Here is a 15925-nt window from a genome sequence, read left to right as displayed (position 1 = left end):
GAGTGCGGATGCACCACACCTCCTCCCTCCCCGTCTCTCTCTTTCTCCATTTTCCTTTCTTTCTTTCTTCTTTCTTCTCTTCTTCCTTTCTCAGGAATGATCAGCAAGCAGAGGTGCAGCAATGGTAGGCAGCACCAGCTGGTGCAGCAGTAAAAGAAGAAAGAGGACGGCGTCCTCACTTTCTCTCCTTTCTTTTTCCTTTCCACTATTCTCTCTCTCCCTATTTCTTCCCTAGACCTTCCTCGACCAGACTTGCAGCTAACTCGGACCGTCTTAGGGTAGTTTGAACGAGGAAGAAGCTTCAGACGTCAATGATAGAATGGGATTCGATGAGTTTCCCTTCGATCCACAGCAGTTGGAAGTTCCGGTTTAGCTCCAGGGAGCTTATGGGTGTGGGTTTTCAGAGTTTGAGTGCAGTTAGCTCGGTGGGTTTGAAGGGAGGGCGAACGGCTGGTTTCTTACACCAATTTTCTACCAAAGCCTAGCGCATGTGGATCAGCAATGAATGGCTGAGATGGGCTATAGTGGGTGGCTAAGATCTCAGGAAAAGTTTTCACGCAGATTACCAGCGTGGAAAGGCGAAAAAAATGGAGATTTCCCATTTTGGAAGCGAGTGTGTATGTTAGCCAGATTTACAGATGATTTTGTGTGTACAAGCGTGCAATCCAACGGTAGATCAAACATCATTTTGGTTATCCACGTCCCTCGAACTAAATTGACGGTTTGGATCAAACGTCGGGTCTAAGATGGTGGGCCACAACGGTTGCAAACGGACGTTGTCCGTTCAAAAAATGTCGGGTGGGAACAGAGAGAGGAATCATCTGTTTTTGGAATGTTTCGTGTCAAACGCGGTTTGACCACATGACCCTTTCGGTGCACCTCGGCTATGCCCCAACCGTGTACACACACTTCTCGTGTGGGGTCCACAATAGTTTGTAACCCAATCCCCTCCGTTCATCTGTTTTGTTAGCCCAAATAGGGCCCAGCCCAAAGAATGAGGTGGATCCATGGCGTAGGTGGGCCATATCATCTAAATCGTGGCCCATAAGTGCCAACCACCATCGATTTACGGTGATCTGAGGTTCACTCCCACGATCAAAACCATTTACCTAACTAGTAGGCTAATCAGGTCCACAACCCATTTATATCAGTATCATCTTACATATAAATATGTATATATACATATATATTGCATTATTTTATATTTGAATATAATTACTAACATATTATATTTTATATTAATAATCATTTATCAATTAATAAATTTTAATTGGTAATATTATATATTTTTTTCATAATTATCATTAAGAATATTCCAAGTGTACTATAGTTAATTTATGTAATATTCTTATACATTCATTATAATAATATTAGTAAATAATGTCTTAGATTATATAATAAAAATATATTTTTATATTTGTTTAGTATAATACATTAATAGTCATAGATAAGTATTTATTTACAATCATTAATATTTATAATGTAGTTTCGTGATTATATATGCTTATATTAGTATAGCAAAATTAATATTAAGAGATATATATTTTATATATAGTATAATACGTTAGTATATAGTTAAAATTATAAAATATAAATGTTAATTAATATACATCGATTATATAATAATGTGTTGGTATACAATTTGTTTCATATATAGTTTAAATAATATACATAATTTAAATAATTTAAGTAACATACATATTTTTACAAATAATTATAAAATTATTTTTGTATTATAATATATATTCAATTATATCGCATTTAAAATGAATTATTTGGTCTTCCTGGTAACACCCAAGTACTGAAAAGTACGGGGTGTTACATTACCAGCATAACAAGTAGCATTATCGTATCGTACGATGAGTCATAATAATCATCTCATGCGCACGTTCCTGCCCGATACATATATCGTTTTAAATCTGATTTTGTTCTTTTCATGACTCTTGTTCTTCTTGTTACTAAGACACTTTTCAGTCGAGATTACTATCGTCATGGCTGATTCTTCTTCATCTGGTCTTACGACTTTTCATTAAGAATGTGTCATAAGAGAATTAGAGGCTTTGTCATCCGAGATCTGTGAAAAAATTATTTTCTCTTCCCCATTATTGTGAATTTATCATTTCTCACACTCAGTCCAACATTTCATTCTAAGATTTCTCTTGGTCAATTACATTACTTGATCAAAACTTCCCTTAGTGTGTGAGCAAAGAACTCCTTATCCAATCCAACTCCTTACCAGACCTTATAAACACCTTCCGTGCTTAAAGATCATAGCCAATGGCTTTAAAAGAATGGTCGGAATGGCTTGCTCGTGTACCACAACAACATGGGAATGCGTGTAAACAGATCAGTATTTATGAATGTATCAACCTTTCATTACATGAGTATGCAGCAAACACCTCTTTTCTTATTACATCTTCAATGGCCCCATGAGTCCCACGATTGTGGACATTTGTGCCTTCACCCACCTTCTTTCATTTGGTGAACCAGTCTACCCCAATTTTTCTAAGAGCAAACAGCACTACTTCTCTGTTCCAAACAAGAGCAGCAAAGCTTATACCACCTTCATGTCGCTTCATCGCAAAACACATAGCATCGTTGATGGTACAAAACATACAACATTTTTATTGATGCGGATCCGTTATTATTTGTTTTGCGTGAGTGCTATACACATCATAAAAGAATATGTTCATCCGATTGAGGTACTCACCCAAGGTCAACAACTAACCCTTGATTCGTTCGTGCTCAATCACCTATATCACAGCATATTCGAAGAAACAACCAAAGGTTTCTTTCATAGTGGAGGACCTCTCTGGCTCATCTAGATGTGGTTGTTTGAGTATTTTCAATCTTCCTTTGTAACTTTTATTCCTCCTCCAAATTGTTTCACTTCTTTAGGCAATAAGAATCTCTTTTTTTCCTATATTCACAAGCTCTTTCGCCAAATATATGAATTTTTTCTTCTCTCTTGGCCCATAAAAACCCTTTCTTTTTTCCCTTTGAAAAATAAAGAGTTTGGTCCTACCTAATTCACGGAAGACTATGATACCAACGATGTCATGATGACCAAATTCAGGGATGAGAGTTGGGGAAGCTATCTCATCTAAAGATATCTCCCTTATGGTAGCACTATGGAGACAGGTATAAATGTTAAAGTGGGGGTCAAGCAGTATTGCCCTAATATTCTTACTCGGCAATTCAGATTAGCTCAATGCATTCGAAACCCTTTCATTCACAAAAGTTGCAACCAACCACTGAACTAATGGTTGATTGTCAATTCGGTTAACACCCACAAGTTTCTTCATAATGGTTTTGAGAATGCTCATGCTGCATTCAATGCTCCTCTCTTCTCCAGTTGTGCTCGTCAAATACTTACTTTTAACAACCGGTGGAAACAATATTATGCAAACTTATTAGATCGGCCGATGTCATCATCGCTCAACTTTTCCCTTCAGTCGAGAAGCCTGATAAGCTTATGATCGAGAAGAAAAAGAAAGCAACCGAAGATAAGAAAAAGCCATCAACACCAAAATCGATAGTGTCGCCAAGTCAAAAAAAGATACGGTGACAAAGAACGTCTTTGACCATTTTGACTACTCCCCCAACAATACTTAAGATAGTTTATACAGCTTATCCTTAGCCAAAGCACCAAAAAGTTACAGATATAGGACATGCTCGGTTAGGTGTACTGACCCAAACATTTGTAACTCCACTCGTGCTTAAGAAAATTACAAATCTTTAGCCTCTTTAAAATCATCATCCTCCTACACCCAAAGTTTCTGTTATCTCAACCGTGCCAATAAGAGATATCCCTTTGGCACAAAGGGATCGAATTTCAAGAAAGCGCGTAAGTATTCTCCTTGCAGCTAGTCAAAGTTATTTCTGCTTTTGAAACATATTATAAAACCAAATTATGACCAGGCCTTTCTCCCTTAAATTATTCATGGAAAATGGAGGAAGCATATAAGAGACATGAAGAAGCCCACTTTAATAAAGCTTTGTGAACGTTGGAAATCGCCGCCCACGCTAATTGGCATGTCTGGTTTGATTTGTGGGGGTGACTAGGCTAATTTGTAGATATTAGAGTCGCCACTAGCCAATTAACCTCAGAATTCTACAGTCGGTTAGAACATACGAAATATGTGAGGTTGGAGAAATCCGAAGACTCTCCTACCTTAGATTGACTCCTAGTCTGCGATTCAGGATTCCGGATAAGGGACTTCGGTTACAAAGAGGGAAGGTGTTAGGCACCCTCTCTGCTCATACAAATGTACGATCTCTACTTGACGTAGTAAAACAATCACAAGGGATGATGGATGTTGTGGTCGAGATGGGACTAGGCACACGTGGATTTCTAATGTAGCAAGATCCGAGATTTTGCCAAGCCACAGAGCATATGTCCAATGGCGTGTTTAGAAGGTAGATGAAATGATGCTTATGCAAATGAGGTAATAAAAGTATACTAGACTACTAGGAATTTCTGATGTAATAGGATTCGATATACAGCAAGTCACAGAGCATACGTTCACTAGAAATCTAGAGGAGCAAGGGGGTTGAGAAGGAAATAAATGTCATGATAAATGCTTGTGTATGAGATGAATGGATCTTTGGCTTAAACTTGAATAGGCTAAAATATGGACCGAACCATGACCAGACTGGACTACGCTTAGGGATTGGAAAGGTTAAGAGGAAGGGCTAAGGGGTAGTTAAAAAATCAGAACTTGAAGGCTTGGAAGCTCCTTCACTCTCTTCCTCTCTCCCTCTCTTCGTTGTTGGTGTGTTGTGTTGTTCTGAAAATCAGAAGAAGAGAGGGCTATTTATAGCCTTCTTTAATGGTATTGTGGTAATTTTTGGGGATGTGAAGGGTGAAAGCTGACATGGAAGCTTGGGAGTGATTGAAGAGAGAGAAACGCCATGTGGCGTACTCCCATTAGCTCTTGGGGTTGGTAAAAAGGTAAATAGTATCGGCTGGAAAGGTAATTTCAGGAGAAATTGACTTTTGGGCGCAAAGACAGCTGTTGCTCAGAGGACCCATGCGTCCCGCGAGCGAAGGTAATCGAAGAACCGTCGGCGGTAGTCAAACTATCGCCCGGGCCTAGTCCGGGCTAGGCTTTGGTCGGTGGGCCTCGCTTAGTGCGCTGGCTCGTCCGATAGTCTTCTTTTGGGCTTTTAGGTTCGAATAAGTGGGTTTTCATACTGAATTGCATGTATATTCTGATTCTAACAGGGTTTAGGTTTGAATTGGAATCCGAGTTAGGCTAAGTTTAGGGTCTAGGGTGAGGTTAAGCTGGGATTTAGAGGTTCGGATTAGGTTTTCAAGGTTCGGATTAGGGTTTGGGGGTTCGGATTAGGATTTTGGGATACGGATTAGGATTTTGAAGTATGGATTAGGGTTTCGAGGTTCAGATAGGATCATGGTTCTTGGACTGTCTTAGCCTTCTCAAGATATTAGCATGGGTGGGGTGTCTACAGATGCCCCTCTTTGGCCGAGGTTGCGAGCAACCGAGCGCTAAAGCGAGTGGACACCCCACCCTTCTAGTTAGAAAGGGTAGTGATTCGAATATGCTGTCTACTATTGTATCATTGCTAGTTGATTGTTTGTAAAAGAGATGACTTGCACATATCATGAGGGTTGAGGAAAATGTTGTGATTGTCCCTGCGCATTCGTATGGCATTATGGGTCACCAATCACTACCCTTTCACATCAAATTTTTAATAGCATTAGAGGGTAAGTCTGAAAGTAGGGCCTCTGCACATTCGTTGCGGCTTTATGAGGATTTCCATACTGTTTGATCTGTTGTTTCCTTTGCTACGTAATATTCATGTGGCCTTATGGGGAACTCACTACGCGGACTTGGACTCGATCAAATTTTCTAAACATCCCGAACTAGGTATGTGTAAGTAATCTTTTGTCATGCAGTCTGCTGATTCTGATACTTTGATTACAATGGATTATTGTCACTTTGATTTTGATTATTCATTCTAGAGATAGATCCATTCATTTCCACTAGCATTCGTACGACTGTCCAGATATAGAGATCGGGTCAATCATACATTTATCATGTACGGATTCGATCATCTTCCGCGAAAACCGGAAGAGATCGAATCTTATTTAGCTATTTGCACTGACCGCAACTAGAGAATATGGAAGATTCCTCAGTGTACTGGGCGCCACCTGCGTTTTTAAAAAATTTTTGTTTGAAAACTAATCTCTTTGGAACTAAACTCCTTAAGGATTTTATTTGAAAATATTTTTGGATTTTTTGAAAAATATCCGTTCAATCTCGCGGGTGGGCGTCATCGTTCAGTTTTTATTTACACAAGTTAAGTAAATAGTTGCGTTGCCTCCACTAATGAGTTGGCGGGGCTAACGGTTTTTATTTGAAGATATTTTGAGATTTTTTTTTAAACATCCGTCCGATCTCGCAGGAGGGCGTCGTCGTCCGACTTTTATTATACGGTCTGGATCGAATAGCTAAATGGCCTTCACTAATGAATTAATGGGGCAATTGGGGAACATGGGCCTGATTTGGACATGTGGGCCTAGGACCATGGGCCTTGAAATCAGGCTTGTGAAGTGGGCCTTGCTTTGGATATGTGGGCCTAGGAAATGGGCTTGAAAACATGGGCCTTGAACTATGGGCCTTTGGACAATGGGCTTGGTGGGCTTTTGACATGTGGGCCTTGTGGATTTTGAACTTGTGGGCCTTGTGGGTTTTGAAATGTGGGCCTCTGGGGCTTTGAACTTGTGAGCCTTGTGAGCTTTGAAATGTGGGCCTTTGGGGCTTTGAATTTATGGCCCTTGTGGGTTTTGAAATGTGGGCCTTGTGGATTTTGAAATATGGGCCTCTGGGGCTTTGAACTTGTGGACCTTGTGAGCTTTGAAATGTGGGCATCTGGGGCTTTGACTTTGACTTTGTGGATCCCCGACTTTGTTGGCTGCTTGTCCTGTATATGCATGTATGTTTTTATTTTTGTTCTTGTAAATGAAGAAAAACAATGTACTTGTAAAAAAGATGTTTTAAAGGAGTAAAAAATTTCGTTGTGCCAAATTTATCAGTGTTTGCTTGTATTTAGATTTGTGCTTTGGATGATTGGGATTAAAATATTGAACTCAGCTCACGTCGAATTTGGTATTCTGTATTGTTTACTAGGGATCCCGATTCCCTGAGAGTAACGCATACTAGGATCATGCCCCTTGGATTTGGGAAGAGTCTGATAGACTTCTGATCCGAGACCTATCTTTTCCTTGTGTTTCTTCTTTGCTCATTGCCTTGGCTTCCTTTATACCTGCACTTTTTTCTTTTTTCTTTTTGTTTTTTTCTTTTCTAGCCATTTTTGTGTATTTTTCTTTTCTAGCCATTTTTGCCTGTAACGGCTTTTCAAGTTTTCACCACAACCGACTTTCTCGTCATTTTTGCCTGTGGCACCCTTTCGGATTTTCACCATGTCCCGAGTTTTTGTTCTTGCCTGCCCCTTGGCAACTGTGCTCTTTTTACTCTTGGTGCCTTTTCAGGTTTTCACCAAGTCCGCTACATGCGCGCTGTTTTTACTCGAGGCGCCCGTTCGGGTTTTCACCTCACCCGTTTCGCTTAGACATGTTATTTTTCTTTTGATTTTTCTTTTTCTTTTAAAGTAACAAAGGTGGGAGGCTAGACTCCATTCATTGTCGGTCGATTGGTGAGCTACCTGACTTTGTCTTCAATCACGTTCATAAAGCTGTGACATTGGGTTAAACTATCATGAGGGGAAACGGGTTGGAGACTTGTGTTCTTAATCATTAGGTTCGACTCTTCTTTCTTTTTCTTTTTCTTTTTCTTTTTTTCATTTTTTTAGACTGCGTGCTTTATTCGTCCATTTTTTTATTTCTTTGTATCTTTTTTTCTTCTTTTTTTTTTAACCCTTTATTTTTTAAAACACTTATTGGAGGGAAGGAATGATGATGGAATATACCTCAGCATGCTAACCTTTTGTCGTTTGACTTTAGCTTTACAATTGTAGTTGTTGACATAGTCAGGTAGGATTACCCATGATAGATATTCACGTTTTTGGCGTTAATGGGCTCTGGAAGATCTTTGCCACTAATGATAGTGAGACAAAGGGAACCTCCCAGAAAAATCTTCGCAAACGATCAGTGAATCATCCCAAGATGACTTGGACTTGCCCCCTGGATCTAATAGGCACAATGATAAGATGTGCATTGTTACCATGTTGCTAACCTTGCTTTTAGACTTATTTGTCATTGGTCCTAGTGATCGTTGTGTGCTTTATGTCTGCGAGATATAGTTGGTTGCATCAAGCTTACCACTAATCATTTTCCTTGACTTCTTTCTTCATTTGTACCGATGATGTAAGATGTTGTTGCTGCCCGGCTTTATCTGAACGAGAATGCGTTCATGACCATTGGATGCCTTTGGGTTCATTCTTTCGATGATGTCCACACCCTATAATGAAAGAGGGTTAGGGTGTTGCCAGGTTATAAAGATTCGAAGCATGCACATGGATCTGTTGTACAAGCTTTACTTGAAGCACTTCCTGACATGATGCAATAGCTTATCTCCATCATTCCTCAGTAGGACTCCATCGTGGACTTCAAACATGATCTTGACAACTTTGCTTGATGTGTTTGACTTCCGGCTTCATAGCAAATGGTGTATGATTAGTTCTTCATTTGATCTGGGTAAGGCTTCATAGGCGAACCCAAAGTTGGATAGCCCCAGGCCTCAAGAATTCTGTCATTGTCTGCTTGTATTCAAGAGGCGAGGATCTCTTGATGCGTACTTTTCTAGGGAGCTCAGGGGATCCCAAGTTCCCAATTTTAAAAATCGCCCGCGACGACATTGGCCTTTGCTTTGAATTTTCGGAGGAAATGCTCTAGGTCGAGAGTCAGATCATCATTTTCCACATCTTGGGCTTCATTCAAACCCACGAGTTTGAAGTCTAACTGCAGATCAAAATCAACTTCAAACTTGGGTGTTATAATAGACGCATTTAGCACATTATTGCTTATGAGTTTTGAAAGATTTTGTACTATTTTTGTGTTTTGAGAATTTTCTGATTTTTTTGGATTTTGGCAAATATATGATTTTTTAGCATTTTGACAAGTATCTGAATTTTTTTTGGTATTTCGAAAATATCTAATGTTTTTGGCTTTTGGAAATTTTCTGATTTTTTTGGCATTTTGAAAATATCTAATGTTTTTGGCTTTTGGAAATTTTCTGATTTTTTTGGCATTTTGAAAATATCTAATGTTTTTTGCTTTTTGAAATTTTCTGATTTTTTTTTAATTTTTTGAGAAAGAAGGCGATGTGACCAAAGATTGCCTGATTCGGCTCGAGGAGCCAAATATTATTTTCTTTTATTGCATTGTCTTGGGGATCGTTAACCAACTATTGCCCTGCACTCCCTCCCCTTAGGAGGCAGGGCTAGACGAATCAGTAGGTGGGCCCTCATTGTCGTGCCCAAATGTCGTGATAAGTTTGGGATTAGGGCTTTGAGTTGGTATTGGATGTCACTTTTCTCAACTTATCCCCAATGTATTGTGACTCTTTGGATTCTTTCAGATCAAGTGGGACCCAGACTGTGGTCCAGTCAATCAGGGAAAATTCTTGCCCCTTGCCTGAGTCATTTTCAAACAGCTCAGTTAGGCTCATTTGATCCTCCATGGTGGAACTCGGCCTGCCAACCAGATAGATTATCCCTTCTTTAATGGATTTGATTGATGTGTGGCTAAAGGGATCATCCTCCTCTTGCCGCCTTTGCCCTCCTCCAATCCATTTGTGCTTTCATATCTCACCCTTAGGAGGCAGATATTCTAGTCTTGTCATGCCTGCATTTTCTTGATATTCAAGCTAATAATAAAAATATTGGTGCTCGACTGAAGAGAAGACATAGTTTAATCCGATGGGACATGTAAGAGGCATGCAATTCACAGTCTCGAACTCGAGAATATGGTATGGGATGTCCTCATCGGAGCAATGTATGTCTATGATCAGGATATCTAGCTCTTGACTGTTGACTGCTTCAATCGGAAAGATTTGTTTGGGATCATCCAAAACGTTCAGCGCCTTGTCTCCGAAAATGTACTTGGCCTTTTGGTGAAGAGTCGAAGAGAGAGCCTTGACTCTATGGATCCAAGACCAATTAGGGAGGAGATGAAATGAAGTTGTGATGTTAAAGACCTGAAAAGTGATGGTTGATGCTTTGGAGCTAATCAAGATCTTGACGTTAATCTCTTCCTCGACCTTTCTCCTAGAGGCAGGAACCACTCGTCCTAGACTCTTCTCTTAAAGGATTAAAGACTGAGTAGAGCAAGGTAAATCCTTTCGAGTACCAGAATGTCCTTCCTCAAAAGTTACCGCATAATTAAAGTTAGGCCCTGATTTTGCTAGGGCATGTGGTATGTTGATTGGGGAAGGAGATTTTTCTTGGAGCATGATAGTTGGAGCAAGGGTCGAATAGGTCGATGGTGCCCCTTGCAAGACAGAGGATGTGTAGATTGGCTTGATTGGGGGTGGCTCTGAGGGCATGGAGATTGGACCGGTTGGAGATGCCCCTTGCATATTTAAGGGCGCAGAGATTGGATTGGATGGGCATGCCCCTTACAGAATCGGGAGTATTGGTGTCGGACTGGCAATGATTGACTGGATGTATTGGACTGGATGGCAAGGCGATTCTTTCTTAATGTTATTAGTGACAGAGGTGCCCAATGAGATGGGGCTTACTTGATACAGTGGCAGGGGATTCTGGAGGGTGTAATTGGTGGTGGCAATAGCAGGAGGGGTAACCACAATCGTTTGGTTGTCAATCGGATCTCGAACCACATGTTTCAGGACGATACAACGATCCGTTATGTGGCCTCGGGATTAGTGGTATGCACAATACTCATTCCCATTATAATTTGGTAGTAAAGGGTTTGGTGAGAGCCTACACAATAGTGGTATAAGTATTTGCCTTTGGAATAGTGTGGCTAGTATCTCGCTATAAGTTTGGGCTTTCGGTGTAAACTGCCTACGCTCCCTGGCCATCCCCATTTACCGACCATGATTGAGGTACTGTGGAATCTCCATTTGCTATTGTTGTTGCCATTGTCCCTCTTGAGGAGCGAATTGAGCACCTTGGGTAGAGGCGACAAGATTGTCTTCTTCTGTTGGATGGAGGTCAAGAACACTTCTTTTACCATTCTCGTATCCAGTAGGCCTTCCTTCCACTATCCGTTGTACTGGGGAGGCCTGATGAGGCCACTAGGGGGAGATTTTTCCAGCCCTTATTCCGGCTTCGACTTGTTCGCCGGCACAGATGAGTTGGGTAAAGTTGGCATATGGATACGAGATGAGGTATCTAGAGATACTTGGGTTTGCCGAGTGGATGATCATGTACATTTACTCCTCGTCATCAACGGGTGTTTTCATTCTAGCGGCCATTGCCCTCCACCGTCCAACATAAGTTAATAATGACTCATCATTCCTCTGCCTTAAGGCAGCAAGATCCGCCCTTTTGGGCGTTACATTAAGATTGTATACAAAACGATCATTAAAAGTTTGGGAAAGTTGTTCCCAAGTTTTAATTTGATGGTAGTTTAATGATGTGTACCAATCTAACGCATCGCCTTTCAAGAATTTTTGAAACAAACAGATCAACGCTCCGTCATTACTTGCCATAGTATTAAGCTCTCCACAAAATGCTCTTAAATGGTTCATAAAACACCCCATACCATATATCTTTTGAATTTTGGTACCTCAAAGTTTTGAGGTACCTTTGCATTAGGGAAGGGACAAAGATCCCTAAATTTGGTGGATAGGAGATCTACCCCCTGCTGTTTCCATAGCTTCCTCTGCATCTCTTGCAATTGCTCATGGAGTTCTTCGATTTTGGAGGGATCAGATGAGAGGGGTTTTGCCCCTTGGAGTTGATTGGATCTCCTATCAGGAGGAAGATGTTGGAATTGGTTGAGATTCCTGACTGTGGCAGGTTGCATTTTATGGTAGTTCTCATCAATGAGAGGTCGTTGGAAAGGATTGTCGGCCGAGAAAAATTGGCCTTGAATGTAACTACTATTACAGGGAGGATGCTGGAAAGTTGAGATAACTGGGGCACTAGGCGATGATACTTGTATAGTTTGGGCAACCCCTCTTTCAATACACTGGGTAAGAAGGTCCTACAAAGCCTTGAGATTTTGGGCTATATTGGCCATGAATGCAGTGGTTCCAGTATTACCAGCCATGACCTCAAGCGATCTGAGGGATGCCTTTCAATAGCAATGGTTTCTTCTTCCTGATTTGCCATGGCAAGTTTGGATCAGGTAAGCATGGGGTGAACGAAAGCCTTGAATGGGTGTAAGTCAAAGATCGACGCTCTTTTTTTTATACAAGGTATGAATGCAAATGTTTATATGTAGAATATCCCCTAAGATTATATTACCACACTATTTCTAGTCGGGTCTCAGCTAGAACGAGCTAGCAAATTCCCAGTGGAGTTGCCATTCTGTGAACATTGGAAATCGGCACCCACACTGATTGGTGTGTTTGGTTTGATTTGTGGGGGTGACTAGGCTGATTTGTAGATGTTGGTGTCGCCCTAGCCAATTAATCTTAAAATCCCGCAGTCGGCTAAAACCCACGGAATATATAAGGTTGGAGAAATCCGAAGACTTTCCTACCTTAGATTGACTCCTGGTTTGCGATCTGAAATTCCGGGTAAGAGACCTCAGTTACAAAGAGGGAAGGTGTTAGGCACCCTCTCTGCACGTACAAATGTACGGTCTCTACTTGGTGTGGTAAAACAATCTCAAGGGATGATGGATCCTATGGTCGAGATGAGACTAGGCAAACATGTGGATTTCTAATGTAGCAAGATCCGAGATTTCGTCAAGCCATAGAGCATACGTCCAACGGCGTGTCTAGAAGGCAGAAGAAATGATGCTTATGCAAATGAGATAAGAAAAGTGGACTAAACTACTAGGAATTTTTTATATGACAAGATCTGATGTACGGTAAGTCATAGAGCATACGTTCACTAGAAATCTAGAAGAGCAGGGGGGTTGAGAAGGGAATAAATGTCATAATGAATGCTTGTATATGAGATGAATGGATCTTTAGCTTAAACTTGAATAGGCTAAAACATGGACCGAACCATGACCAGACTGGACTAAGCTTAGGGGTTGGAAAGGTTAAGAGGAAGGACTAGGGGGTAGCTAAAAAATCAGAACTTGAAGGCTTGGGAGCTCCTTCCCTCCTTCACTCTCTCTCTCTCTCTCTCTCTCTCTCTCTCTCTCTCTCTCTCTCTCTCTCTCTCTCTCCCTCTCTTCGTTGTTGGTGTGTTTTGTTGTTGTGAAAATGAGAAGAGGAGACGGCTATTTATAGCTTTCTTCAATAGTATTGTGGTAATTTTTGGGGATGTGAAGGGTGAAAGCTGACATGGCATCTTGGGAGTGGTTAAGGAAAGAGAAACGCCATGTGGCGTACTCCCATTAGCTCTTGGGGTTGATAAAAAGGTAAATAGTATCGGTTGGAAGGGTAATTTCAAGAGAAAGTTGATTTTCGGGCGCAGAGACAGCTGTTGCTCGAACGACACATGCGCCCCGCGAGCGGAGGTAATTGGAGTACCACCGGCAGTAATCAAATTACCGCCTGGGCCTAGTCTGAGCTGGTTTTTAGTTGGTGGGCCTCGTTTGGTGCGCTGGCTCGTCCGATAGTCTTCTTTCAGGCTTTTGGGTTAGAATAAGTAGGTTTCCATGCTGAATTGCGTGTATATTCTGATTGTGATAGGGTTTAGGTTTGGATTGAAATTCGGGTTAGGCTAGGTTTAGGGTCTAAGCTGAGGTTAAGCTGGGATTTAGAGGTTCGTATTAGGGTTTTAGGGTTCAAACTAGGGTTTGGGGGTTCGGATTAGGGTTTCAGGGTACGGATTAGGGTTTCGAGGTGTGGATTAGGGTTTCGAGGTTCGGATAGGATCATGGTTCTCGGACTGTCTTAGCCTTCTTAAGATATTAGCCTGGGTGGGGTGTCTATAAGCTTTTAACAAATGGTGAAAAGAAATTAAAAGGTTGAATGATCCCAATCTTCGTTTCAACTGCTTTTCAACACCTTATCGGCCCAATCCTCCACATTTTCCTTCTTTCATGCGTCCTTTGGCAATACATATCGGTGATCCTTCTAAAATTTAGCTAATGATCGACCGATATTCAATCATTGTTATTCAATCTAACTTAGGTGGATATTTGACCTCCCTCTTTCTTGTATTACTTGTATATTTTTTACTTTTTTAATATCTCTCTATCTTTGCATTAACTAGAGAGATCTCGGCCACTGGAAAAAAATAAAAAAAAACTTGCAACCCAAGGAAATTCATGCTACTACTACGGTTGATGAGGCTCAAACTTCATCAAAGGATGTCAATACTTCAAATCTAAAGAGACCACGAGTGATGTTCCTCAGCTAGACTTTCTAGCTCGAGAAGAAATAGAGATCATGCAGCCAACAACATCTCCTCCCACTTCCATCCATTCCAACGTCTCCTCTTACTTCTGTCCATTCTAAGGTGTCAATCATAGCTCTCAACCAGGAGGAATATGAAGAGGAGCCCCTTTGTGGCCAAACCGCATAGTTCATATAAAGTTGGACCTTCATCTGTATCGGCCAGCCATTCTGCACCCCTTCTGGAATGAATTGAGCGAACAGTTCTTAGCTCATCTAGCAGTCATCGAGTACTCATTATGGAAGAAGAAAACGAAGAAGAAACGGCTCCTTGGCCAGCCACAGCTTCTCCTGATAGAGCAATTCCCATCAAAGTTTTTGTGACCAATGAAGCTAGTGATGCTTTTGTGCCTGTTGAGACGTTGGCTACTCCTCTTTTAGTACATGAAGAAATGCTTCCTATTGAAGATGTACTCTCTTCACCTGGCCAAGTACCTACCACTGATATTTTAGTGGTCGAATCTCCTACACCTTCAACTGAACTTTAGTAACTTCGAGAAGAAATGCGTGCTCTAATTAATTCTAGGGCCTCTGAGATTATTTTTTCTAGCACATTAATCACATAAATTCGGTGATGATATTCTCGACTCTACTTCTATGCTCGTAGCCATTTTCCAAGTCATTCAAATTTTTCCTTTGAGTTGACCGCCTTCACCTTTGTCATTCCCGGATCCAAAATCAACTTTTCGTCACGACCAAATAGTTTCTGAGGATCAATCGTTGCCATGTTAATCTCCATATTAATTAGAAATGGATCAGTATCAAATATCATTTCCTCTTTTTCCCTTTTAGGAAATTTTAGTAACCCTCAGTCGATATTATCTTAAATTGTGTTCCTAAAAACAAAATATTTATTAGTATAATAAGACCGAGTTCCATGCTACTTGCAGTAATCATTCTTTTTCAAGTCTTCGACCATTGGTATCTTATAATTAATAAGAACTTTAATAAAAATTTCGGCCAATATTATGTCAAAGATTTCATCAGCCTGAGTGATATCGACGGTATAGGTCTTTTAAGGCCTATGTGTGGCCGAGACAGTCGCTTCTGTCTTGACCAATGCAGAAAAAATAAGTGGTTGTTTGGCTACTACCTCATCCACTACTACATAATAATTAGGGTTATAATAATGTCTCGACAAATGAGTTCTTATGCATAGTCCCTTCTTAAAGCGAGGCTTCATATCATGATACTTTTCTAGTTAGAACATAGAAGTTAGTGTACTCTGTTCCGATAAACTTTTTACAGAGCTTGAATTCCAGACCATCCTAAGCCAATTGTATAAATTCAACCTCGGTCATGACTACTTTGTATTGGCTTTTTGGTCTTTTAAAGAGAGCGATAGAATTTTCGATCGTGACTATGGGTATTGCTAAATTCCCAACAAAGCTTGCTTCAGCAAAAACTTAGGGCATAGTCTGTTAAGACAAAACAAGCTGAGAACAAGGTTT

Source organism: Magnolia sinica, chromosome 6, assembly GCF_029962835.1.
Source record: "Magnolia sinica isolate HGM2019 chromosome 6, MsV1, whole genome shotgun sequence".
Lineage (NCBI taxonomy): Eukaryota > Viridiplantae > Streptophyta > Magnoliopsida > Magnoliales > Magnoliaceae > Magnolia > Magnolia sinica.
The sequence above is the reverse complement of the archived record's forward strand: the minus strand, read 5'-3'. Positions refer to the sequence as shown.